The sequence below is a fragment of the Schistocerca cancellata genome, chromosome 2 (genome assembly GCF_023864275.1).
Source record: "Schistocerca cancellata isolate TAMUIC-IGC-003103 chromosome 2, iqSchCanc2.1, whole genome shotgun sequence".
Lineage (NCBI taxonomy): Eukaryota > Metazoa > Arthropoda > Insecta > Orthoptera > Acrididae > Schistocerca > Schistocerca cancellata.
In genome coordinates this window covers 961534500-961560989 of record NC_064627.1, presented here as the reverse complement: position 1 = coordinate 961560989, position 26490 = coordinate 961534500, and positions in this window count along the sequence as shown.

Sequence of the window (26490 nt, the reverse complement as noted above, 5' to 3'; positions counted from 1 at the left end):
GTCGAATATCAAGCTGTTCATATGGTGAGTTTCTATTGAAGTGCCGAATCACCAGGATCCGTTAAGGTAGTGATAGTTTTCCATATTTGAAATTTTTGCATCGTAGTCCATTGTGTAGTGTGTACACAGTGATTTCCTCGTGTATTCTGAAAATGTTTCTAGTGTCACTGATGTCATGTCTTTGTCGAGACTTTTCCTTAGGATATTTTTTCTAATACCATGGCCGTTTCAAGTTCCTTTCCTTTGATTGCAGAAATCTTTGACTCAGCTGAGCCTACGTAAGTGAGCTAAGGTCGTCTGATGAGTGAATAACTTGTAGATGTCGAAGGCTTTGGTCCTCAGAAAATATTGGATGTTACAGTTTTTTGGCAATTTTTTTTCCATTCAAATTTTAATGATGTGGTTTTACAATACGAATGCGAAGTTTTTGGTGCAGAGGCTGACTGCAGAAGTAGTTACGTTAAGATTGGTCATAGAAGTAATTATACCCTCTTTTGTGTGTGAAATGAGCATCTCAGTTTCATATTGCGCTTTACTGTACGGGAATGGTGAAGTTGTGGAGGTATAAATGTTTCCTAGTCGTGCTTGCTTACGTAGCCAGAGGAAAATGTAGTCTTAGTTTCGACCAACTTCATACATTTTGAGATAAAAGAGTAGAGGATGATGATATATGTGAGTGTACACACCGAGAAAACGTTTAGACTTAGTTACATGAGTACTGAGACTATTTCTGAGAGCTGGAAGGCAGTATTGATTTTTATAGCGCAAGTTAATATCTTACACTACTAAAAAGAAAGTAGAACATAGAGTCACCTCAAAAAGAGATCTATACACTGTCTAGAAAAGGACATATTCTTTTACATAAAAATAGTAGATCAATATATGTTGCAACTATGACTAATATAACTATTAAACATGCTTACGAAGTCTGGTTAAACATTATCTTACGAGCAGAAAACAGACTAAGGAACAACTTTGAAAATCGCGAAGCAAATTAACTGCATAAACTCACAAAGGCAGACTACAGGGGGTTATAGATTGTAAGACTAGGAGGAGGAAGAATATAGAAAGTAAATAAATAACTCTAAAAGAATGTCAATAATACACAGTGAGTATGACATGTCATTTTGAAATCTGGATCAGATCGAATGATGTTCTGCCTCATGGGTGACATATTATCAGTATGTGTTGTAACTGGTTTCTGTTTTCAATAATCACCTAGCAATAATAACAACGGATTCTCTTTAACAGGACTCAGGGGATTTATAAGCAGAAGGACTGATGGTACTCGGTAAACAGTTTCTGAAATGCTTTGTCTTGGTTTAATTAGGATGACACCAAATGATGAAGGGAGCCGGTAATTATACTCTCTGACGACCGTGATGGTATCATGGAAGTATGACTAAGGCTGTGCTAAAAGACGTGTATTGGAGATCTATATTGTAAAGGGACAATGAACCACACGAAGTTATGTTATGAATTATGTTTTGCAGTTCTGGTGGTGATATGGGACATGGTGTGTGAACGAATGCTTATCATATGTGATTAAAGGCAGCTGAGGTTTCCTGCCCGGAACAGAGAGGACGTAGTGGAACGTCCCTCAACACATTCACGCCGACATATACAGCCAGTGGCTCAGACTAGATCTTTCCATCGGGCAGCATGTAGCACTGGTGGCTCACGCTCAACTCTACGAATTATGGTACCAACAATCGCCTAAAGTAGGATGTATTTCTTACCAACGAGGCACCATGAACAGCAGTGAACATAATTTTTGTGTGACTCTTCAACGACAGAACTTCCTGATCAAATAATATAACACATATTTTGTAGTTAGCTTATTGTAACATTATTTCTGTATTTTAAGGACTTTGAGAATGAAAGGTCAATATGTTAAACTAATAGCCTGTGGCGTTTGAATACGACCGCCGCCCCACGGCGAGACACAGGAAAAGCAACACTGTCATATGCAGGAAAGTGTGAATGTGCGCACGGCCCCACAGTGACGAACACAATTCTCAGCGCCGACGTGAACATGCTGTACTGATTAAGCACAGATGCATATAGCGGTACAGGTGTCGATATTGTGATAATTGGTATCTTAATATGTTGCCACTACTGTTCATTAATTGTTTCTTCTCTGCATCCAACTGTCTTCTCCTAAAAAAAAAAAAAGTGTGTGAAATCTTATGGGACTTAACTGCTAAGATCATCAGTCCCTAAGCTTACACATTACTTAACCTAAATTATCCTAAGGACGAACACACACACCCATGCCCGAGGGAGGACTCGAACCTCCGCCGGGACTAGCCACACAGTCCATGACTGCAGCGCCTTAGACAGGTCGGCTATTCTCCTAACATACAATGCTTTCCGCATGGTCGTAACTGCACCACGAAGCGGTGCTCTGCTGCCAATGCGAAATATAAACATTAAAAGCTTGCTTGTACAAATCATGTTTCAAAGCACTAACCAACCTAAAAACATACTACTCGTAAAGCTGTATTTATCAGTCTGCAAACGAAGTAAACACTGGTGTAATGCTGTTCAGTACGCTGTCCTTAATCATCAATAGAAATAACGACATTTATACACCAAGATCCTGTTTATTAGGAAATCACTTTTTACTTAATTGGAAATGATGAGAATTATGTTTATCTCTTATAAATATACAGGGTGAGTCCCTAACAATGGCCACCTAGAATAACTCTAAAAGTATGATAGTAGCTGAAAAGATTCTTGCACGGGACAACAGGGGCCACAATATGACGTTGTTTCTTTGTCGCTAGGTGGGGTCCCGTCAGAGATATGAAAGTGAACTTTGGTTTTTTGAATGGGATGCTATAGTTTGGTACTTATTTTCTCATAGCGGCTGTCGAGACGTATCAAATGATATGCAACAGTAATGTCTTTGAAGGTCAACGAAGGTCAAAAAGGTGGTATGACCGTCCATTTACAGAAGGTGTTCGAAGTGATGACCATTGGTATCGAAATCTTCTAATCATCGATTGAGTGGAATTCCTTATCACTTCGGCACTTATCGGAGCACATGCTCTGATTCATAATCAAAACGTCTTCGGTCCCGGGTCCGATCCCCGCCACTGCCTAAGTTTTGATAAATAATCAGCATTGGTGGACGAAGACTTCTGGCATAAGAAGTCAGCCTGATTCTGCCAACAGCCTTGTCAAAGAGGGCGGAGAAGCGTATAGAGGTTCAGAGCACTCTCTTGTACTAGGGGTGGGAAATTGCCTCTAAAGGCGGAAGAATCAGCAATGATCAACGACATGAGGATGAAGAAGGCAATGGAAACCACTGCATTAAAGACACGTAACGTATATCCACAGGACATGTGGCCTGTATTTGAAGAAGTGTCATGATCTCTCCATTGGAAAAAGATTCCGGAATAGTCCCCCATTCGGATCTCCAGGTGAGGACTGCCAAGGGGGAGGTTACCATGAGAAAAAGGTTGAATAATCAACGAAAGGATAACGTTCTACGAGTCGGGACGTGGAACGTCAGAAGCGTGAACGTGGTAGAGAAACTAGAAAATCTGAAAAGGGAAATGCAAAGGCTCACTCTAGATATAGTAGGGGTCAGTGAAGTGAAGTGGAAGGAAGACAAGGATATCTTGTCAGATGAGTATCGGGTAATATCAACAGCAGCAGAAAATGGTATAAAAGGTGTAGGATTCGTTATGAATAGGAAGGTAGGGCAAAGGGTGTGTTACTGTGAACAGTTCAGTGACCGGGTTGTTCTAATCGAATCGACAGCAGACCAACACCGACAACGATAGTTAAGGTATACATGCCGACGCCGCAAGCTGAATATGAACACATAGAGAAAGTGTATGAGGATATTGAAAGGGTAATGCAGTATGTAAAGGGGGATGAAAATCTAATAGTCATGGGCGACTGGAATGCAGTTGTAGGGGAAGGAGTAGAAGAAAATGTTACAGGAGAATATGGGCTTGGGACAAGGAATGAATGAGGAGAAAGACTAATTGAGTTCTGTAACAAGTTTCAGCTAGTAATAGCGAATACGCTGTTCAAGAATCACAAGAGGAGCAGGTATACTTGGAAAACGCCGGGAGATACGGGAAGATTTCAATTAGATTACATCATGGTCAGACAGAGATTCCGAAATCAGATACTGCATTGTAGGGCGTACGCAGGAGCAGATATAGACTCAGATCACAATATAGTAGTGATGAAGAGTAGGCTGAGGTTCAAGACATTAGTCAGGAAGAATCAATACGCAAAGAAGAGGGATACGGAAGTACTAAGGAATGACGAGATACGTATGAAGTCCTGTAACGCTATAGATACAGCAATAAGGAATAGCGAAGCAGGCAGTACAGTTGAAGAAGAATGGACATCTCTAAAAAGGGCCATCACGGAAGTTGGGAAGGAAAACATAGGTACAAAGAAGGTAGCTGCGAAGAAACCATGGGTAACAGAAGAAATACTTCAGTTGATTGATGAAAGGAGGAAGTACAAACATGTTCCGGGAAAATCAGGAATACAGAAATACAAGTAGCTGAGGAATGAAATAAATGGGAAGTGCAGTGAAGCTAAGACGAAATGGCTGCAGGAAAAATGTGAAGAGATCGAAAAAGATATGATTATCGGAAGGACAGACTCAGCCTACAGGAAAGTCAGAAAACCATTGGTGACATTAAAAGCAACGGTGGTAACATTAAGAGTGCAATGGGAATTCCACTGTTAAATGCAGAGGAGAGAGCAGATAGGTGGAAAGAATACATTGATAGCCTCTATGAGGGTGAAGATTTGACTGATGTGATAGAAACAGGAGTCGATTTAGAGGAGATAGGGGATCCAGTATTAGAATCGAAATTTAAAAGAGCTTTGGAGGACTTACGGTCAAATAAGGCAGAAGGGATAGATAACATTCCATCAGAATTTCTAAAATAATTGGGGTAAGTGGCAACAAAACGACTATTCACGTTGGTGTGTAGAATATATGAGTCTGACGATATACCATCAGACTTTCGGAAAAGCATCATCCACACAATTCCGAAGACGGCAAGAGCTGACAAGTGCGAGAATTATCACACAATCAGCTTAATAGCTAATGCATCAAAGCTACTTACATGAATAATATACAGAAGAATGGAAAAGAAAATTGAGAATGCGCTAGGTGACGATCAGTTTGGCTTTAGGAAAAGTAAAGGGACGAGAGAGGCAAATCTGCCCGCATCTCGTGGTCGTGCGGTAGCGTTCTCGCTTCCCACGCCCGGGTTCCCGGGTTCGATTCCCGGCGGGGTCAGGGATTTTCTCTGCCTCGTGATGGCTGGGTGTTGTGTGCTGTCCTTAGGTTAGTTAGGTTTAAGTAGTTCTACGTTCTAGGGGACTTATGACCACAGCAGTTGAGTCCCATAGTAAAAAAAAAAAAAAAAAAAAAAAAAAAAAAAAAGAGGCAAATCTGACGTTACGGCTAATAATGGAAGCAAGGCTAATGAAAAATCAAGACACTTTCATAGGATTTGTCGACCTGGAAAAAGCGTTCGACAATATAAAATGGTGCAAGCTGTTCGAGATTCTGAAAAAGTAGGGGTAAGCTATAGGAAGAGACGGGTCATATACAATATGTACAACAACCAAGAGGGATAGTAAGAGTGGACGATCAAGGTCGAAGTGCTCGTATTAAGAAGGGTGTAAGACAAGGCTGTAGCCTTTCGCCCCTACTCTTAAATCTGTACATCGAGGACGCAATGATGGAAGTAAAAGAAAGATTCAGGAGTGGAATTAAAATACAAGGTGAAAGGATATCAATGATAGGATTCGCTGATGACATTGCTATCCTGTGTGAAAGTGAAGAAGAGTTAAATGATCTACTGAGTACACAGTATGGTTTGAGAGTAAATTGGAGAAAGACGAAGGTAATGAGAAGTAGTAGAAATGAGAACAGCGAGAAACCTAACATCAGGATTGATGGTCACGAAGTCAATGAAGTTAAGGAATTCTGCTACCTAGGTGAAAATTAGGTGGACTGATAAGGTAAGGAATGAGGAGGTTCTACACAGAATCGGAGAGGAAAGGAATATGTGGAAAACACTGATAAGGAGAAAGGACAGGATGATAGGACTTCTGCTAAGACATGAGGGAATGACTTCCATGGTACTAGAGGGAGCTGTAGAGGGCAAAAACTGTAGAGGAAGACAGAGATTGGAATTCGTCAAGCAAATAATTGAAGACGTAGGTTGCAAGTGCTACTCTGAGATGAAGAGGTTAGCACATGAAAGGAATTCGTGGCGGGCGTCATCAAACCAGTCGGTAGACTGATGACAAAAAAAAAGGTAAATATTCGCCAAATAATGCGTATCCATCTAATGTGCCATTGACATGTAAACACCATGCGACGATTTCGCAATAACAGGAACGGTATGACTAGTATAGTCGAATCAAGCGAATGTGAATGATGTATTTCTTTTTAGAACAAGTCGACAGATTAGATTAGATTATATTAATACTTGCTTCATAGATCATGAATACGACACTTTGTAATGATGTGGAACGTGCCAGGTTAATAAAAGATGTCTGTACAAGATATTACATTACACAAAATATTGCATGACACTAATGTTTAAGTTGTTTTTTTCCCCTCCCTTAATTTATATCTATATATTAATTTATATTAATACTTGTTCCATAGATCATGAATACGACACTACGTAATGATGTTGAACGTGCCAGGTTAATAAAAGATGTCTGTACAAGATATTACATTACACAAAATATTGCATGACACTAATGTTTAAGTTGTTTTTTTCCCCTCCCTTAATTTATATCTAAAAATTCAGCCAATGAGTAGAAGGAGTGGTCATCTAGAAATTCTTTTAATTTATTTTTAAATGTTGGTTGGCTATCTGTCAGGCTTTTGGTTCTGTTTGGTGGGTGACCAAAGACTTTTGGGGAAGCATAATTCACCCCTTTCTGTGCCAAATTCAGACTTAACCCTGCATAGTGAAGATCATCCTTTCTCCTGGTGTTATAGCTATGCACACTGCTATTACTTTTGAACTGGGTTGGATTATTAACAACAAATTTCATAAGTGAATATATATACTGTGAGCTTACTGTGAGGATCCCTACATCCTTAAATAGATGTCTGCAGGATGACCGTGGGTGGGCTCCAGCAATTATTCTGATTATTTGTTTTTGAGCAATGAATACTTATCTTCTCAACGATGAATTACCCCAGAATATGATGCCATACGAAAGCAGTGAACGAAAGTAGGCATAGTAAGCTAATGTACTGAGATTCTTATCACCAAAATTTGCAATAACCCTAATAGCATACGTAGCTGAACTCAGACGTTTCAGCAGACCATCAATGAGTTGCTTCCAGTTTAACCTCTCGTCAATGGACAAACCTAAAAATTTTGAAAATTCTACCTTAGCTACAGACTTCTGTTGAAAGTCTATATTTATTACTGGAGTTGTGCCATTTACTGTATGGAACTGTATATACTGTACTTTATCAAAATTTAAAGAGAGTCCATTTGCTGAGAACCAGTGAATAATTTTGTGAAAAACAGCATTTACAATTACATCACTTAGTTCTTGGTTTTTGGATGTTATTACTATATTTGTATCATCAGCAAAAAGAACTAACTTTGCATCTTCATCAGTGTGGAATGGTAAGTCATTAATGTATATCCAGAACAGTAAAGGACCTAAGACCAAACCCTGTGGGACCCGTACTTGATAACCCCACCAGTTTGAAAAATCAGCTGTTGTTTTAACATTACATGAATCACTTATTTCAACTTTCTGCATTCTTCCAGTTAAGTATGAATTAAACCATTTGTGCACTGCCCCCTCAAACCATAATGATTTAGCTTATCTAAAAGAATTCCATGATTTACACAATCAAAGGCCTTTGAGAGATCACAAAAAGTATCAATGGGTGATGTCTGGTTGTTCAGAGCACTTAATATTTGATCAGTGAAAGCGCATATAGCATTTTCTGTTGAAAAACCTTTCTGAAAATCAAACTGATATTTTGTTAGTACTTTATTTTTACAAATATGGGAGGCTACTCTTAAATACATTACTTTCTCAAAAAGTTTTAATAGAGTTGTCAGAAGAGAGATTGGGCGATAGTTGTTGACATCCGACGTATCCCCCTTTTTATGCAATAGTTTTACAATGGCATATTTCAGTATATCGGGGAAAACACCCTGCTCCAAAGAGCTATTACATAAGTCGCTGAGAATCCTACTTATCTGTGGGGAACAAGCTTTAAGTACTTTGCTGGAAATGCCATCAATTCCATAAGAGCTTTTACTTTTCAGTTAGTTTATTATTTTACTGATTTCAGAGGAAGAGGTTGGTGGAAATACAGTTGTTTCAAACTGCACAGGTATGGCCTCTTCGATTAGTAGCCTTGCCTCTTCTAGTGAAGATCTAGATCCTATTTTCTCCACAACATTTAAAAAATGGTTATTGAAAATATTTTCAATTTCTGATTGTTTGTTAGTACACTTGTCATTCAGTTTTATCGCACTAAATTCTTCCTGTGCTCTTGGTTGCCCTGTTTCCCTTTCAATAATATTCCAAATTGCTTTAATTTTATCATCAGAGTTACTGATCTCAGACATGATACACATGCTTCTGGACTTTTTAATAACTTTTCTTAGTACTGCACAATAGTTTTTATAATATTGAACAATTTTGGGGTCAGTACTCCCTCTTGCTGTTAGATACAGTTCTCTTTTATGGTTGCAAGATATTCTTATTCCTTTAGTTAGCCAAGGTTTTTTATATGTTTTCTTGGAATTATGTTTAACTATTTTCTTGGGAAAACAATTTTCAAATACCCTTAAAAATGTATCGTGAAATAAGTTATATTTCAAATTTGTATGGGTTTGCTTATACACCTCATCCCACTGTAGCTGCTGTATGCTTTCCCTAAAGTTTGCAATATTTATATTGTTAATTGAACGCACTTCTTTGAAATTCTGATTTGATATACTGCATGGAGCTATGTCATGTACTGTAACTAGCTGTGCAGCATGATCTGAAAGACCATTCTTAACAGGATAAGCATTTATGTCCTTAAACTTACCTTGGTCTATAAAAAAAGTTATCTATCAATGTCCTGCCGTTCTTTGTTATCCGAGAAGGAAAATCAATGATGGAGCTCAAATTGAAAGAACTGAGTGATACTACAAGGTCTTTCTTCCTATTACACTCTTTCAGGGAATCAACACTGAAATCCCCACAAATGATAATTTGCTTCCCCCTGTCTGACAGATAGCACAACAAAGCATCCAAGTTTTCTAGGAATAGCTGGAAATTCCCTGAGGGGGACCTATACACTGTTACAATTATGAAAGTGCCATCATTTAGTTTTAGTTCAGTGGCACATGCTTCCATATGTTGCTCTACACAAAAATTTTTAGTTTCTAAATTTTTTACACCGTGGAAGCTTTTGACATATATGGCAACTCCTCCTCTCATCATATTATCTCTACTTACATGTGCAGCTAATTTGTAACCATTGATGCTAACCTTTTGTATATCAGTGACAATGTGATGCTCAGGCAGGCATAGTACATCTATTACATTCTCAGTTTCTATATCTTCAAAACAAAGCAGAAGCTCATCAATTTTATTCTTCAATCCCCCAATATTTTGATGAAATATACTAACATTATTTTTCACTTTACTTTTGTGAGTATCTTGAACTTTTTTTAACATCTTTAGTACTCGCCTGGCTGAGTTTCCAACTGGACACTGATGTTACACTAAAAAAGAGTTTCCACCATGAGATGTAGTTCTTCCCCCCTTTAAATTTCCTGCTATCAGCCCAACCAGTTTACCCTTCCCTTTCTTGTTGAGGTGTAGGCCATGTCTAGTATAGTCCCACGTACAGAGTGAATCAACAGGAACCACACCAATGTGTGACCCTGGACCAGATCCAAGTAGCCGTTCCAACTCCAAATTAACTCTCCTGACAGAAGAGCTCAAATGAGGTCGGTCGTGGCGCTCCAGAACCGACACAAACCCTACACTGGTATGACTCGATGTTGATGCGATCTTTGCCAGGTCACAGTCTACGCTGTACCCCAGATCTCTGTCAATACTGTTGCCTGACCCACCCACAATAACCACGGTATCTTACTTAGTAAAGCCTCTACATAGTGAACCTAAATACTCTGTAACCTGCCCCAGTCCAGCACTAGGTTTCAAAAAACTTGTGACCTGGTATTCTGACCCTAATTCATCCTGCAGAAGTTGGCCCCCACCCCTAACATGCAAACTACCTAGCAACAAAACTTTCTTTCTCTTTGCAGACTTCCCTACACTCTTAGTCAATTTGCAGCTGAAGGCTTGTTGAGCCCTGTCTACATCTACTTCTGTGAGAGGCTCATCAGTTTCTGACTGAGGCAACAGGTCAAACCTATTTTGTACATTAATAACAAAGCTGTCAAAGAATTTCTTGGCCTGTTTCTTATGCCTGTTGCCACTTCCCACCCCTGTTTACCCTTCTCCCCCCTTAACCTGCCCAGTTCTCGCCTAGCCCCATCTAACGCAGCCTGAAGGGCCCTCCTGTTCCACAATCTTTCTATCTCTACTGCATAGCCTACAGAACCACTGATGAGTCTTGCTCATTTTCCAAATTCCCACGCCACTACAATCGCCCCAATGAAAAAAGTTACTACATCCATCACACCAGACCCCGGAGCTAACGATTCTACGGCACGTCAGGCACTTTACACTCATGGTACAAATCGATTTTAGTGAAGAAAGACAATTAAGTTACCGGAAAACAATGAAAATACGCGTACGAAAAATTTGGCCTACTCGCGACAATGTAAACAGTGGTTCAGAAGTTTATTACTGGAAATTACTTAAGAGATGACGATACAGATATAAAGGGGCAGCAAAGGTATTTAGCACACTAAACTATCAGTAAATGCACTTAAAATTGCGGTATGAAGTTTAATCTGAAAGCTCAAAAGGTCGGCCTGGCCGCGATACGTAAACAAAACGAACTTTACGTGATTACTGTGAAAATATGGGAGTAAGACAAAAACCTTTAATGGTACGCTTGAAGAGCACTATAATTAACGTAATAAATTAGTTTAAAGTGTTAAAAACAGTTTATTACTACTTAAATGACTTATCTTGTACGAGAGCTGTGACTCAGACGTCCGTATAGCAGGCGCAGGGCTACCAACCATGCTTCTTGTTTACGGAGAATGGCAACGAAATTCAGTGACAGCTAGACATTATACGATGAAAGATATCCTTAACGTACTCACCCAACACGTAGTATATTTAAATATGTGTATAAAAAATTGAGAACAACTGGATCTTTAACGCATCGGAAACAAATCTGGAAAAGGAAAGTTACTAAAGAGGAAACGAAAACTGTTTCTCTTGCCACTGTGGTTCTAGATCCTTGTGTTAGTTCGTGTTAAATCGCAAGGAATATGGCATGAGCCAGAGTAGTGTTGTTCGTGTTCTGCATCGCCATAAATATCATCCGTACCATATCAGTCTCCATCAACAATTAATTGGTACGGATTGTGTGCGTCGCATTGAATTCTGCCGATGGGCTCTACTTCAGATTCAGAGGGATGACACATTTGTTAATTTGATTCTTTTTACTGATGAGACTATATTCACAAGTGATGGGAATGTTAATTTGCATAACATGCATTACTGGTCAACTGAAAATCCATGTCGGCTGCGGAGAGTTGCACACGAAAAACCTTGGTCGGTGAATGTATGGTGTGGGATCCTGGAGGACAGAGTTATAGACCCCTATTTCATCGAAGGAAATCTTAATGGTAGAAAGTACACCACACTCCTGGAAGAAACATTAGGTCTGTTATTGGAAGAAATACCTTTAGGAACAAGGAACAGAATGTGGTATCAACACAATGGGTGTCCGGCACATTTTCGCTGATGGCTAGAAATGAGTTGCAGAGACAATTCCCAAATCGTGATATTGGATGCGGAGGAGACGCCTTTGGATATTTTCTTGTGGGGATTCGTAAAATACATTGTTGATAAAGACGTTCCAAATACACCTGAAGATATGAGAGAAGGAATTGTCAGAGCATGTGGTTCGATAAGTGCCGATGTGATAAGGAATACCACTCAATCCATGATAAGAAGATTGCAGCACTGCATTGATATCAAAGGTCATCAGTTCCAACACCTTCTGTAAATAGACGTTCATTCCACCTTTGTGACCTTCGTTGACCTTCAAAGACCTTACTGTTCCACATCATTGGATGTCTATCGATAGCCGCTATCAGAAACTAAGTACCAAACTATAGCATATCACTTAAAAAAAAAATGAAACGAAGTTGACCTTCATATCTCTGAAGCGACCCCACCTAGTAAAGAAAACCAACGTCATATTACAACCCCCATTGTCCCATGTCCCATTGTCTTGCAAACTCTTGAGTTCCTATCATATTTTCAGAGTTATTCTTGGTGGCAACAGTTAGTGAGTCACCCTGAAATAACAACGGTTCCTATAATTGGTGTATGTAGTTTTATCATAATAAAACAAACTTCATTGTGACTGATTCCGCGTGGTGCTAGTCAGTGTTTCATGTAGCGCGTGACGTTAAGCAGACCCCAACAGTGTTCTCTTCTTAACTTAAATTCATTAAATTCTGGTCTAATTTGATTCCCGTCATTTCTACATCTGTAATTTCTAAACTTTTGACAGTTTTCTTTATCATCTGACACGTGGGACCAGACTCCTTTTATTTCTTTACTTAATTTCAATATTCGTACAATATCATTCGAGGTCGTTCGCTAGCGGAATTAACGCGATGTAATTGGCATTCCATTATGAGTTCAAACACGTGAGATATGTACGCATGTTTCTAGTGAAACTGATTCTTGTAGTGGAGAGATCATCACGAATTTTTTTAAATTCAGGCCACATGTCCTGACGATACACATTATTTGTACTTAATGTCATTTTCATTGCTTTCTGCAACCTCAGGCTGTTGGTCATTGCTGACCCTTCCGCCGTTTCGGCCAGCTTACCACCCGAAAGGCAAGAGAGTGCCCTGAATCTTTGTATGCTCCATCACCCTATTTGACAAACCTGTTGGCGGGACGAGGATAACTGCTAATGCCAGAAGTCTTCAGCCACTCTTGCTGATGATTGTTATTCAAAGTTTAAGCAGTCTCGAGGTTCAGAGTCAGGATCCAGGACGTCTTGATTATTAACCAAAGACGCTACCCCAGCATCATGGGTTATGATTGCCCTGGTGGTCCCCAATCAGCATTCCACCGAGACAATGTCGCACATTGTGAGCTGCTACGAGGCAGCTACCATTGCACCTCTGTATGTAGGGTATCGGTTAATAAACAAAGTACCAGTTACAGATGCCTTCTCCTATATATGAGAATGGAAGGTGTTTTTATACGAGATGAAAAATGAATGACCGGAAACAATTTTGAGGAATAAAATCAGTACCTGGGAATTTGGATGACAAAAGTTGCAAGCAGCTATGGAATCCAGGACGACTGGACAATGATGAACTTGCGTTCATGGAACTGCCTTATGGTCGGAAGACATCATCCTCTTCCTCATCATCATCGTCATCAACATATGCCTCTGGAACGGCGCTAAACATCTTATTCTTAAGATTCCTAGATGAGATGTACGACGATGCCAGTAGAATTACCACGTCGTCTTCTCCGACGTTCCGTTCTCTAGATTTACCCAGCTGGTTTCGTGAGAGCACCGTACCCCTTCATACAAAGGATGCCATTTAATCGTTTGAAACGAGATTCCCCAGCAATATTTCCATCTTTCATTCAATGTCACAACTTCTAATGGCCTTGAAATAGTATTAATACCGGGCACTCACAGCTTTTCCAGTATTCAGTTCTAGAAATCAGTGCAGATTTGTAATCCTAAACAGTAGTTTCTTGCCATGTACCAAGTGAGTGGTTGTAACTTGTACTGCAGTAATGTTATTCAAAGGAAATTTTCACGCCTTGATGTGCCTGAACAAAGCAATTGCGTATTACTTCTTTAACGCTGTGGTTTCTGAATAACTTAAATTTTACGCTCAAAATGGTTCGTTTACTCACCTTACGGAATTACTACCCATTCTAAAATGCTCTTTATCCTGCGGTAAAGAGCAGCGTGATACAACTTTTCTGCTATTGCGTTGCACAGCGGTGGCACTGCATTTCTTCGGCCACTTCCCTGACAGACAGGATGATGCTGTAAGACAGTCGACGAAGGGACTAGACTGGATCGTTTGTATTACTGAAATTTAATCGCTGGAAACAAAAACAAGGGCTGTCAAGCTGATACAAAGTGACAAGACCATACCTCATCGAGGTAGTACTCACAACGGCGCCGAGGCGAATGCGGATCAGGACCAAAAGCCCACGACTTGGCGCACGGCCTGAAGGAATCAGCGGAAGAGCCATGGATCAGCAACAGAGCCGCAGGGAGGGAGAGGACTTGCCACACAGAGGCTTTGCAGAACAAGCGTCGTACAGGCAGAAGAACCTCACCAGAGTGTTTTTGTAGGGAAAGTTAATTTGTCAGAAGAGTGAAGTTTCGTGGTGAGAGGGTTTGTCGTACCAATAGCAACAATAAGGTCACTGCACGTACGCAGAAGTTCTTATTGTACGTCGAAGTGGCAGGAAATGTGTCATCGTGGCATTCACCTAAAGAGATCAAGATACATCTATTACCTCTAGCTATAGTTAGCCATAGCTCGTAGTTAGCCGTGAATAGTCGCAGGCCATTCTCACAACACGAAAACTATAGGAAGGACTTTCGACAGTATGTTAACCACAGAAGGATTCCGAAGCGTTTTCTAAAGCACTTCTTCACCCTAAATGATAAGTGTTCGGGATGACGAAAAGATCATTATAAAGGCATGAAATGTGTTCGTTTCATATTTTTATGTTATTGTGTACAAGTCATTTTAAGTTGTATGGGGGAAGTGTTTAAGCTCCACTGATATTTAAGCTCCACTGACAGCACTTATCGAGAGAAATTGACGTTTAATTAATTACTCACCACAAAGCTTACCTTAAAGAAATGTGGTAATAAAAGTAGTCATCAGGCAAGACGATAAAAACAGAGTATCTTTCACAATAGAGTTGTACGAGGGTTGCCCTGAAAGTAAGGCACCGCATTTACTTTTTTCAACAATTCTTTATTGAACATAATGAGAACAATACAATTGAAAGAACTGTGTTTTATCTACACACCCTACTTTTCCATGTAATATCCATCCTGTTCTATGGCCTTTCTCCAGCGCGAAACAAGGGTGTTTATCCCCGGTCGGAACTAATCCTTGTCCTGTTGGCGGAACCAATGCTTCACTGTGTGACTCGCCTCCTCATCGTCCGCAAAATATCTTCCACGAATGACATCCTCTAATGGCCCAAACAAGTGGAAGTCCGAGGGCTCTAGGCTAGGGCTGTCAGGTGTGACAGCCGTGGATGGTCTTCCCGACCGCTGCAAATCATGGAGCTCCGCCAAACCGCCTTCTGAAAACCTCACCCACATTGCCCACAAATTAACTGTACTTCTGTCGACGGAAGATGCTCCATAGACCTTGCACAAGCCTTTGTGAATATACCCCACAGTCACTTCCTCTGCAGTGAGAAATCCAATGACAGCACAGTGCTTTTAACGTACAGCACCTACAGACGCCATTTCGAAACTGTTCTGCAGCTATGCTATCTGTTGGAAGTGACAGAAACTTGGCGCGTTCACTCAGGAGACTACAAATGTAACATTTCGCATTCGTAGCACTGTTTTCGGCTGACCAAAAATAAATAAATAAATAAATAAATAAATAGAACATTAAAAAAATACGTTGCATTAGTTTCTGGGCAACCCATTTGTTGGTAAATTCATTTTAACTTACTTTCTATTCGATTTTACATGAGTTCCGAACAACGTACATGCTCTCAAATTAACAACAGTCAAATGTTCGAAATACGGCCCAATGCGAAAGTGCAGCCAGCCTGCAGCAGAACAGCAACTGTTAGAAATTGAAATTGTGGAGTAGCCATCAGGCACATAGAACTTCCATTTATTAACACTTTTCACTCGACAGACGCAAGCATCTTCAGAAATTTAGTAGTCCAACATAAAGCGTATGTCGCTGGTGCTAGACGCAGTCATATATAATTAAGTTAAGGCGTTTAGCCACTAAATTTCTGGAAATGTTCACGTCTCTCGAGTGCAACATGACAATATATGAATGTTTCATGTGACTGGTGGTTACTCTGCAATTTTAACAAAAATACAGTTCTAAATTATTAAAAGCGATACGTAAATAAATACGTAAGGTAAATCATTATACGAATTATGTAGTGACTGTACTGTTACTGAAGAAAATGTCCGCTAGTTTGCAATCTATGCCATTTATCTTGAAAAATTAACACGAAAATTCGGAGTTAGCAATACAAACAGAAAATATTACTATCTTTTAAGTCAGTTTCAGGTTTATGGCAAATGATACAAGCGTGCTTATTCGATGGGAGCTACGAGATATTTCCCGTCCAACAGAAAGGAAACCCGGGCAGGAACAGAACAGCTCTTTAGTGCTGTACCACTTCACTGAAGTGCAATTTATTTGTTGCCAACACGTACCAGATGTCGCAAATTAAGTTCTTGTTATTCCAAATGATAACGTTTTGAAGTTCACGGTAACCGTTCATTGTTTAGCATTATTCATCCTATTGATAAAGTTCTTATTTACTCCACAGTGTCCTTTCTTTCATTTTCAATAATCATTTTATAATGTAATAATTTTATAATTGTTTGGCATAATTTCATTAAAATAGCTATTTACTTGGCATAAAAATCTGTTTGAAAGTATCTTGTACAAAGAAAAATTCTTCCTACAAATTGTAAGGTGTCAGGCAAATCCAACACCTTCCATGAAAACCCTGGCATGATAGCAAATCCGACAGTATGTCACATAGCTCCGAATAAATCCTGACATTAAATTAACCAAAGTAATACGATCAACGAGTGAGCAAGTGGAATACCACAGACTAAAACAACAACGCCTAAATGCATGTCATACCTTCCCAACGTGAAACAGACGCAGATCCGAGGGGAGGAACGAGAACAGAAGCCGAGAGCAGAATCGTGAAGGCTAGGAGGCCCTACGATAAGGGACGGACACCCACGTCGCCAGCCGACCGCCAAGACCACCCCCAGCCCATGTTAAGAGATAGAGCCCTCCAGAAGAACAGTACAGATGTTTCGATAACACTAAAAGGGCCACACCAGCTGAAAGTTTTAGCGTGAGACTATACACGTCTCTGTTATGTTGCAGACACTAAAAACATTGCCCCATCACGAAAAGTATAACGTTTCTCATTGCCTAGACAGAATTTTTGTAGGCGGAGCTTAAGGTTAACATTGAGACCCTGATTGGTCAGTTGAAAACACAGCCAGATACCTTTTTCTTAAGCTAGCTTCGGTAAATTGTAGTAAGGAGAGGTTAGAGGGAGTTACTTCCGAGACGGCGAGATGTGTGGAGCTGCGGCGCCTGCCGCCCCCTGACGCTGACTAACCACCGACAAGGTAATGAAAGCATGTGATGCTTCACTCAGAACTGCAGAAGTCTCATCTGTTACATCCCCTTTTTGCGTAATACTAGTGCCGATCGTCAATTAAACTTCGTGGTATTCACATTTGCTATTAGCAGTCAAAAATCTGAAACGCGATGATTTTTCTGTTATATAATTATTGAGAAGCTACATCAGCCACTGTAATTTACGACAAGTTAAATTAGTAATTAAAGATAATTGAGGGTCACTGTAGACCATTTTTGTTAGTTTTCTCTTTTATGAAACTTAACTTAAACCTAGATTATAGATGTGATATGGCATCGGTCATCCTTCCATCCATTATAGAACTTGAAAACCCATTCAGGGAATATTCGTTCACATTTTTGTTGAACGCAGTTGGTTTTTATCATCCTGTATTAAAATATTTCTTTTTATCAATAGTGCAATTTATAAACAATGTTTTGTGAGTAGAATAAAAATTCCAATGGTAAACCTAACTACTTTCTCGACGTTATTTTACCAGCTAAGTAAAAATAGGAAAGCCTTGAACCCCTTCCACTAAATTAGTTAGTATTAAGATTCTTTTACAGGGAGTGCAGTGGAGCTGACGCTGAAATAATTAAGCATTTGATTATATCATCGATAGTCTCACTGAACTCTCCTGAACTCTACATGTCATGAGTGGTCTGGCGTCTCCTTACCAGCAATAGGTCCCAGGTTCAGACTAGTCAATTCCCTAAAAAACACGCTCAGAGCGTCGTAGCGCGAAAGTGGTAGGGATACACGACTTAGAACAAAGAGACACCACGCAGAATGTTAGAAAATGAATTACGAAGTTAAATTTGATGATACTGTCTTGTCAACAGCACCTGATCGTGAAATGTCGTTCTTTTCTTTCAGAAACATTCGTACTCTAAGCGGTTAGTGTGACGCAAAACATAGTTAACTGACAGGAAGATTGTTTCATTATTCCTGCACACATAGAATACGAGTTCCTAGAGTCACAGAGAAACCATAGCCATCATTTTTGTATGTGCAGACTGACACAGGACATGAAGGAGGTATGAAAATCACTAGTGGTGAATATTACAGCACAAATTCCAATAAGATCGCATACAGTTTGGCATGTAAGTTGTCACAGCATATCTTCCTGCAGAATGGTAGGAATAATTGTGTGTTGAGAACACCGAACGGGCACAGCTAACTATGTATTAAAACTAATGAAGTTGCAACTGTTGAGATTCTAAATACTGAAAGCATAGGAAATTCATTAGATTATTCGTCGGTAATAAAATTGTTCACTACACCAGGCCTTAGAATTAGGCTGCGGTCGCATTATTTGTAAATTATTCAGTTGGATATCCAGTGTCAGGTTGCCTCACAGGTGACAGGTCTTACTTTAATAATTCTGTCAAAGAAATTCATTGATGTTATACTTTCTCTGAAGCGATTGAGGTACCCTTGTTCCTTTGCATGCAACTTTGTAATCTATCGATGAATATTTGTGTTTGTGGACTGTTGTCCCTAACCACAAATAGTTCAAAATGGCTCTGAGCACTATGGGACTTAACTGTAGTGGTCATAAGTCCCCCTAGAACTTAGAACTACTTAAACCTAACTAACCTAAGGACATCACACACATCCATGCCCGAGGCAGGATTCGAACCTGCGACCGTAGCGGTCGTGCGGTTCCAGACTGTAGCGCCTTTAACCGCTCGGCCACTCCGGCCGGCCACAAATAGTTCAAATAATTTATTATCATTTATAAGAAATGATAGTTTATCCCGAAAGTCTGTATATGCTTCTCTGTTTGGTGTGCACACCAGAAATATCTGATCTCAATTAATGGCTACACTCTAAACATAATTGTTTTCCAAAGTGGCTTACTCAAAATTCAATTACACTTTTAATATGTGACCGCCCTAACTTCGCATTCTCAAATGTTTTAATTATTTTGGTCTCATTGGATGCCATACAGACAAAATCGGAATCCACGTTTTGTAATAAATCATAGTAAAAGGATGGCGAATGTACGAGGGTGAGTCAAATGAAAACCTGAAATATTTTTAAATAATATTTATTGTGCAGAAGTGGTACAGAGCTGTATCACTTTTCAACATAATCTCCCCCACGCTCAATGCAAGTCCTCCAGCGCTTACAAAGTGCATAAATTCCTTTATAAAAAAACTGTTTTGGTAATCCGTGCAACCACTCATGCACCGCGTGGCGTACCTCTTCATCAGAATGGAACTTCTTTCCTCCCATTGTGTCATTCAGTGTCACTCGGCGGTTTTCCTTCACTATGGCTTCAACTGGTGCAGTGTTCTGTGGAGTCACAACTCGTTGTGCCTGACCTGGACGAGGAGCATCTTCCACTGAAGTCACACCATTTGCGAACTTCCTACGCCATTCGTAGACTTGCTGCTGTGTCAAACATGCATCACCGTACTGAACCTTCATTCGTCGATGAATTTCAATTGGTTTCAGACCTTCACTACGAAAAAACCGAATAATAGAACGCTATTCTTCCCTGGTGCAAGTCGCAAGTGGGGCGGCCATATTTATAATGATACTGCGACGGTATGTGTGCATCTACACTATGCTGCCACCTACAGGCCATTCTGTTTGTAGCACGCTTACCAACTTACTGGCTAACGGCGTGAAATTTCGATTTGTTATTACAAATTTAAGGTTTTCATTTGACTCACTCTCGTAACTACGCTCCGTGAATTTGAACTTTGCGGTACATTCTTCTTCCTGGCCGCCCAGCCGGCTGCGGGAGCACTGCTCTGACACATGTAGTTTGGCCACGGAGAGAGAGAGAGATAGAGAGAGAGAGAGAGAGAGAGAGAGAGAGAGTTCTGTATTGCGTTTCCTAATTACACTTTAGGCGTTTTCACCTACTGTACACAGTTAAAAGTTTTCTGACTTTTATGTTGATGTTTGTTGTTTGATTTTTGTTGTCCACACTTTGGTGTAGTCCTGTTGTCCGAACCAGTAGTGAGAACCTGATGGAGCGAAGGTCGCTGTTGGATCTGACTTCATTCATTTATCGTACTTTGTTACTTTGGTGGTCCAATCAGACGGTGTTATGGGCTGAAATTGTGGAGACTGTGATTTCAATTCTGTAGTTCTAGGTGTGACAGAGGCTGAATCATATTTGCGTTGTACACAGCATAAGTCCTTAGAATAGGTTTATATATTTTTTGCTATTGTAAGATATCCAGTATTAAATAAACATAATTCTGGGCAAAATACTGTTGATTTCTTATTAACTGGAACCATTTCTATTGATTTCACTCTGTTTGTGTGCTAATATACAGGGTGCAAGAGGTATAAGTGCTGATATTTCGATTGTTGACTGAAGACCATGACAGAACAACATTCATCAGTATTTATTTCATTTGTAGACTAATAATTATAGATATTAGAAATCTTCACGGTAAATGATGACAACCAAAACAATTGCAGGATAAAGATTTATTAAAATTATTGACCACGGTTTTGGTATATCTAAATATACCTTCATCTGAAGTAAGATACACTAAAATTACATCCTGCAATGGAGATTAACAAAACAATTGTGCCAAAGGCGTCGTCAGTAGCTAAAACATCGTCTCCATTTATACAACATGATTGTGGACAGAGGGTCGATGCGAATTATAGTTGTTCGCATCTTGCATCTGTTTTGGCTGTCATCATTTACCGTGAAGAATTTCAACAGTTGCTGTTTCAGCCATGTTTAAAATCTTGCTATTCGAAATAGTACGATTTTAGGTTGGTTAGTACCTCCAAGAACATGTGACAAGAGCAAGCCACAAATATTTATTTTTCCCTGGGCAGCAAATCAGGTGTTGATTTGTGGTTTCATGTACGCAAAAAGGTTAGGCTATTGTAGAATTCGTAATCGACTTAGTGTGCACTTATGGCCATGCAGAAAACATCACGCCGTATAGTTTGTGACGTGCTTGTGGTTTAGTGAGAAGACTGTTTGATACAGAAAGAAGCAACCATCGCCCTGATACTACATGTAAAAATATCTGCACTTATACCTGTAACACCCTGCATGTATTCCTAAATAAATGCGACTGTGAAATGTCTCCAATGAACGGTGCTGGCGTGTTACTCATTTGCCTTAGCTTAAGACTGTTAAGAATGTATGTTTTGTTTTCCTTTGTGGTGCTGTAGATATGGCTGCTAGGGAAATTCCAGCTGCAGCATAACCGTGCAAGACGTTTATGGCTTACGAAGGTACACTTTCGGGGGCCGGCCCTTGTGAGCTCTGTGACCGAGTAGTTCGAACTACTTCGGCAACTCATAGAGGAACTACTGTAGTTGACAACAGGGCAGCGGATAGATGTGAGCAACGCGACAATGTTAGATCGGCATTCACAAAGGTTGAACTAATACTGCATTTTTCTGAATGTGAAAATCCTTCCGTTTTGCTAATGCATAGATTACAGGCTGGTGCTATGCATTATATAAACAAGGTTAATGATATGTTGCTGTTGGTGAAGGAAGGAAAAAGTAGGCGGGCCATATGTATATTCACAAGCTGTGACATGGTCGCGAATAAAACAGTGACCAGAATATAGAATAAATTTACTTCACATTACGTCTGCGGTCACAAATTTTTTTATCATCAGACTACCAGTTTCGGTCTATAATGACCATCATCAGATCTGTTCTACAAAAACATGCCCTAATGTACTGCAGCTATAGTGGTTGCAGTACATTAGGGCATGTTTTTGTAGAACAGATCTGAAGATGGTCATTATAGACCGAAACCGTTAGTCTGATGATAAAAAATTTGTGACCACAGACGTAATGTAAACTAAATTTATTCACATGTAAATTTATGATTAGTGTGAGCAGGTTACAGGGTGCGACTCGTGACTTTTTGATTATTCTTTACTGGATAGGAGGAGGGAGTGTGGCGTTTGTGGCGAGCACAACGGATTCTCCAGGGCTTATGATAGTAAGCGGTTTGGTCCATTCCTGGAGACTTTTCTTTTTCTTAGTTGGGTGCAGCGCAGTGTTGTCTGGTTGCTGCCCTGGATAAGGAAGGCTGGATCAGGTATCGCTTCTTGTTGGCAGTACTTGTTTTTTTTTTTTTTTTTGTATCTGTCTGGGTGACTTCTCACTGTCATAACTTTTCGTATTTGTATTGTTATTTTTGGTGTTTGAGATTTGATATTGTAAAGTTTTCAGTGTTTACTTTTCCTGGTCGTTTTGTGGCAGAGCAGAGAATAGGCTGGTGACCAGCAAATGAGATGAAAGTTCCAATCTGCAATGTGGTGTGCCATGGAGTTGCAGTTTTGACGGTTAACACAGCGCATGGCGAGACTGAAGGGCGGGTGGTGTGTTTTCTAAGTGGTTGGAGGGGATGAGAGCCACAGCCGGTGATGGGGAGCAGTGCAGATTTGATGTCACTGTATTTTGCAGAGCAGTAGGGGGTGCCTCGGTAGTCCGCAGTGATTGGTGGCCAGCTGACGGGTCCTCAGACTGATGTTGTCGGCGGTGCTGATCACAGTGACAGCAGTGGCTTTTTCAGAACAATCCGTTTGTTAAAAGTCTGATGGTCTAGTCATGGCCTTAAGTGAGTGTTCTGTATTGCGTTTTATTTTCACGCTGAGGACATTTTCAACTGTGCGAGAGAGACTATACTGCATTGTATTTCTAATCACAGTGAAGACATATTCAGCTTTTGTACATAGCTATAGGTTCCCTGAATATTGTTGGTGTAGCTGGTGTAATTCTGCTGTCTGTAGCAGTAATCAGTACGTGATTCGGGCTCTTGGTACTCAAGGTAGCTCCTGTTCTACTATTATTCTTTTATTATTCTGTGTTATTACAGCGTCGAATTATAAACTGGTACAGGCTAAAATTACAGAAATTGTTATTTCTATTCTGTTGTTCTTGGCCTGTGCCCGCTTGTGCGTCTCTGGGGCTGTTGAGGTACATGTTATATTTGCTTAGGATAAGTTTCTTATTTGGATTTTGTATTGAGCAACGCCCATTTTTCCATGAGAAATATTTCTGAGCAAATTATGGTTGATTTCTTATTAAATACCCATCGCTTCGATGCGCACAGACTCCGCGTTGTATGAACTAACACCTATTCACAAGAAGCACAGATCACAGTAGTCATTCTCATTATATTCAGAATCAGCCATGCTTCTAAGTTCTCGGCATCAGAAAGCTAGCTTATTCTTGCTGTAATATGTATGCAAAGAATTAATTCTATAATCTGGCATTGGCAGCTTCATAAACAACGATCCCAGTCAATGCATATCATACTCACTTAAGTGTGCTTCCTTGGTTATGACTTCAGACAAGGAGTATATGAGCGCGGGGTAACTGTCAAAGAAATCATGAGAAATTATGGCTCAGGGATGGGGAATAATAAGAATAATGTTAATTATTATAAAGAAATACGAAAGCGCAGAAATGAAATTACAGAAGTCCTTGATGGAACCAAATGTACCACAAATAATCAAAACAAGAACAAGGAAAAAGTTGTTTTTTTTCATCAGTCTACTGACTGGTTTGATGCGGCCCGCCACGAATTCCTTTCCTGTGCTAACCTCTTCATCTCAGAGTAGCACTTGCAACCTACGTCCTCAATTATTTGCTTGACGTATTCCAATCTCTGTCTTCCTCTACAGTTTTTGCCCTCTACAGCTCCCTCTAGTACCATGGAAGTCATTCCCTCATGTCTTAGCAGATGTCCTATCATCCTGTCCCTTCTCCTTATCAATGTTTTCCACATATTCCTTTCCTCTCCGATTCTGCGTAGAACCTCCTCATTCCTTGCCTTATCAGTCCACCTAATTTTCAACATTCGTCTATAGCACCACATCTCAAATGCTTCGATTCTCTTCTGTTCCGGTTTTCCCACAGTCCATGTTTCACTACCATACAATGCTGCACTCCAGACGTACATCCTCAGAAATTGCTTCCTCAAATTAAGGCCGGTATTTGATATTAGTAGACTTCTCTTGGCCAGAAATGCCTTTTTTGCCGTAGCGAGTCTGTTTTTGATGTCCTCCTTGCTCCGTCCGTCATTGGTTATTTTACAGCCTAGGTAGCAGAATTCCTTAACTTCATTGACTTCGTGACCATCAATCCTGATATTAAGTTTCTCGCTGTTCTCATTTCTACTACTTCTCATTACCTTCGTCTATCTCCGATTTACTCTCAAACCACACTGTGTCCTCATTAGACTGTTCATTCCGTCCAGCACATCATTTAATTCTTCACTTTCACTCAGGATAGCAATGTCATCAGCGAATCGTATCATTGATATCCTTTCACCTTGTATTTTAATTCCACTCCTGAACCTTTCTTTTATTTCCATCATTGCTTCTTCGATGTGCAGATTGAAGAGTAGGGGCGAAAGGCTACAGCCTTGTCTTACACCCTTCTTAATACGAGCACTTCGTTCTTGAGCATCCACTCTTATTATTCCCTCTTGGTTTTTGTACATAATGTATATGACCCGTCTCTCCCTACAGCTTACCCCTACTTTTTTCAGAATCTCGAACAGCTTGCACCATTTTATATTGTCGAACGCTTTTTCCAGGTCGACAAATCCTATGAAAGTGTCTTGATTTTTCTTTAGCCTTGCTTCCATTACTAGCCGTAACGTCAGAATTGCTTCTCTCGTCCCTTTACTTTTCCTAAAGCCAAACTGATCTTCACCTAGAGCATTCTCAATTTTCTTTTCCATTCTTCTGTATATTATTCTTATAAGCAGCTTCGATGCATGAGCTGTTAAGCTGATTGTGCGATAATTCTTGCACTTGTCAGCTCTTGCCGTCTTCGGAATTGTGTGGCTGATGCTTTTCCGAAAGTCAGATGGTATATCGCCAGACTCATATATTCCACACACCAACGTGAATAGTCGTTTTGTTGCCACTTCCTCCTATGATTTTAGAAATTCTGATGGAATGTTATCTATCCCTTCTGCCTTATTTGACCGTAAGTCCTCCAAAGCTATTTTAAATTCCGATTCCAATACTGAATCACCTATCTCTTCTAAATCGATTCCTGTTTCTTCTTCTATCACATCAGACAAATCTTCAGCCTCATAGAGGCTTTCAATGTATTCTTTCCAACTATCTGCTCTCTCCTCTGCATTTAACAGTGGAATTTCCGTTGCACTCTTAATGTTACCACCGTTGCTTTTAATGTCACCAAGGGTTTTTTGACTTTCCTGTATGCTGAGTCTGTCCTTCATATCTTTTTCGATGTCTTCACATTTTTCCTGCAGCCATTTCGTCTTAGCTTCACTGCACTTCCTATTTATTTCATTCCTCAGCGACTTGTATTTCTGTATTCCTGATTATCCCGGAACATGTTTGTACCTCCTCCTTTCATCAATCAACTGAAGTATTTCTTCTGTTATCCATGGTTTCTTCGCAGCTCCCTTCTTTGTACCTATGTTTTCCTTCCCAACTTCTGTGATGGCCCTTTTTAGAGATGTCTATTCCTCTTCAACTGTACTGCCTACTGCGCTATTCCTTATTGCTGTATCTATAGCGTTAGAGAACATCAAACGTAACTCGTCATTCCTTAGTACTTCCGTATCCCACTTCTTTGCGTATTGATTCTTCCTGACTAATGTCTTGAACTTCAGCCAACTCCACATCACTACTATGTTGTGATCTAAGTCTATATCTGCTCCTGGGTACGCCTTAAAATCCAGTACCTGGTTTCGGAATCTCTGTCTGACCATGATCTAATCTAATTGAAATCTTCCCGTATCTCCCGGCCTTTTCCAAGTATACCTCCTCCTCTTGTGATTCTTGAACAGGGTATTCGCTATTACTAGCTGAAACTTGTTACAGAATTCAATTAATCTTTCTCCTCTTTCATTCCTTGTCTCAAGCCCATATTCTCCTGTAACAT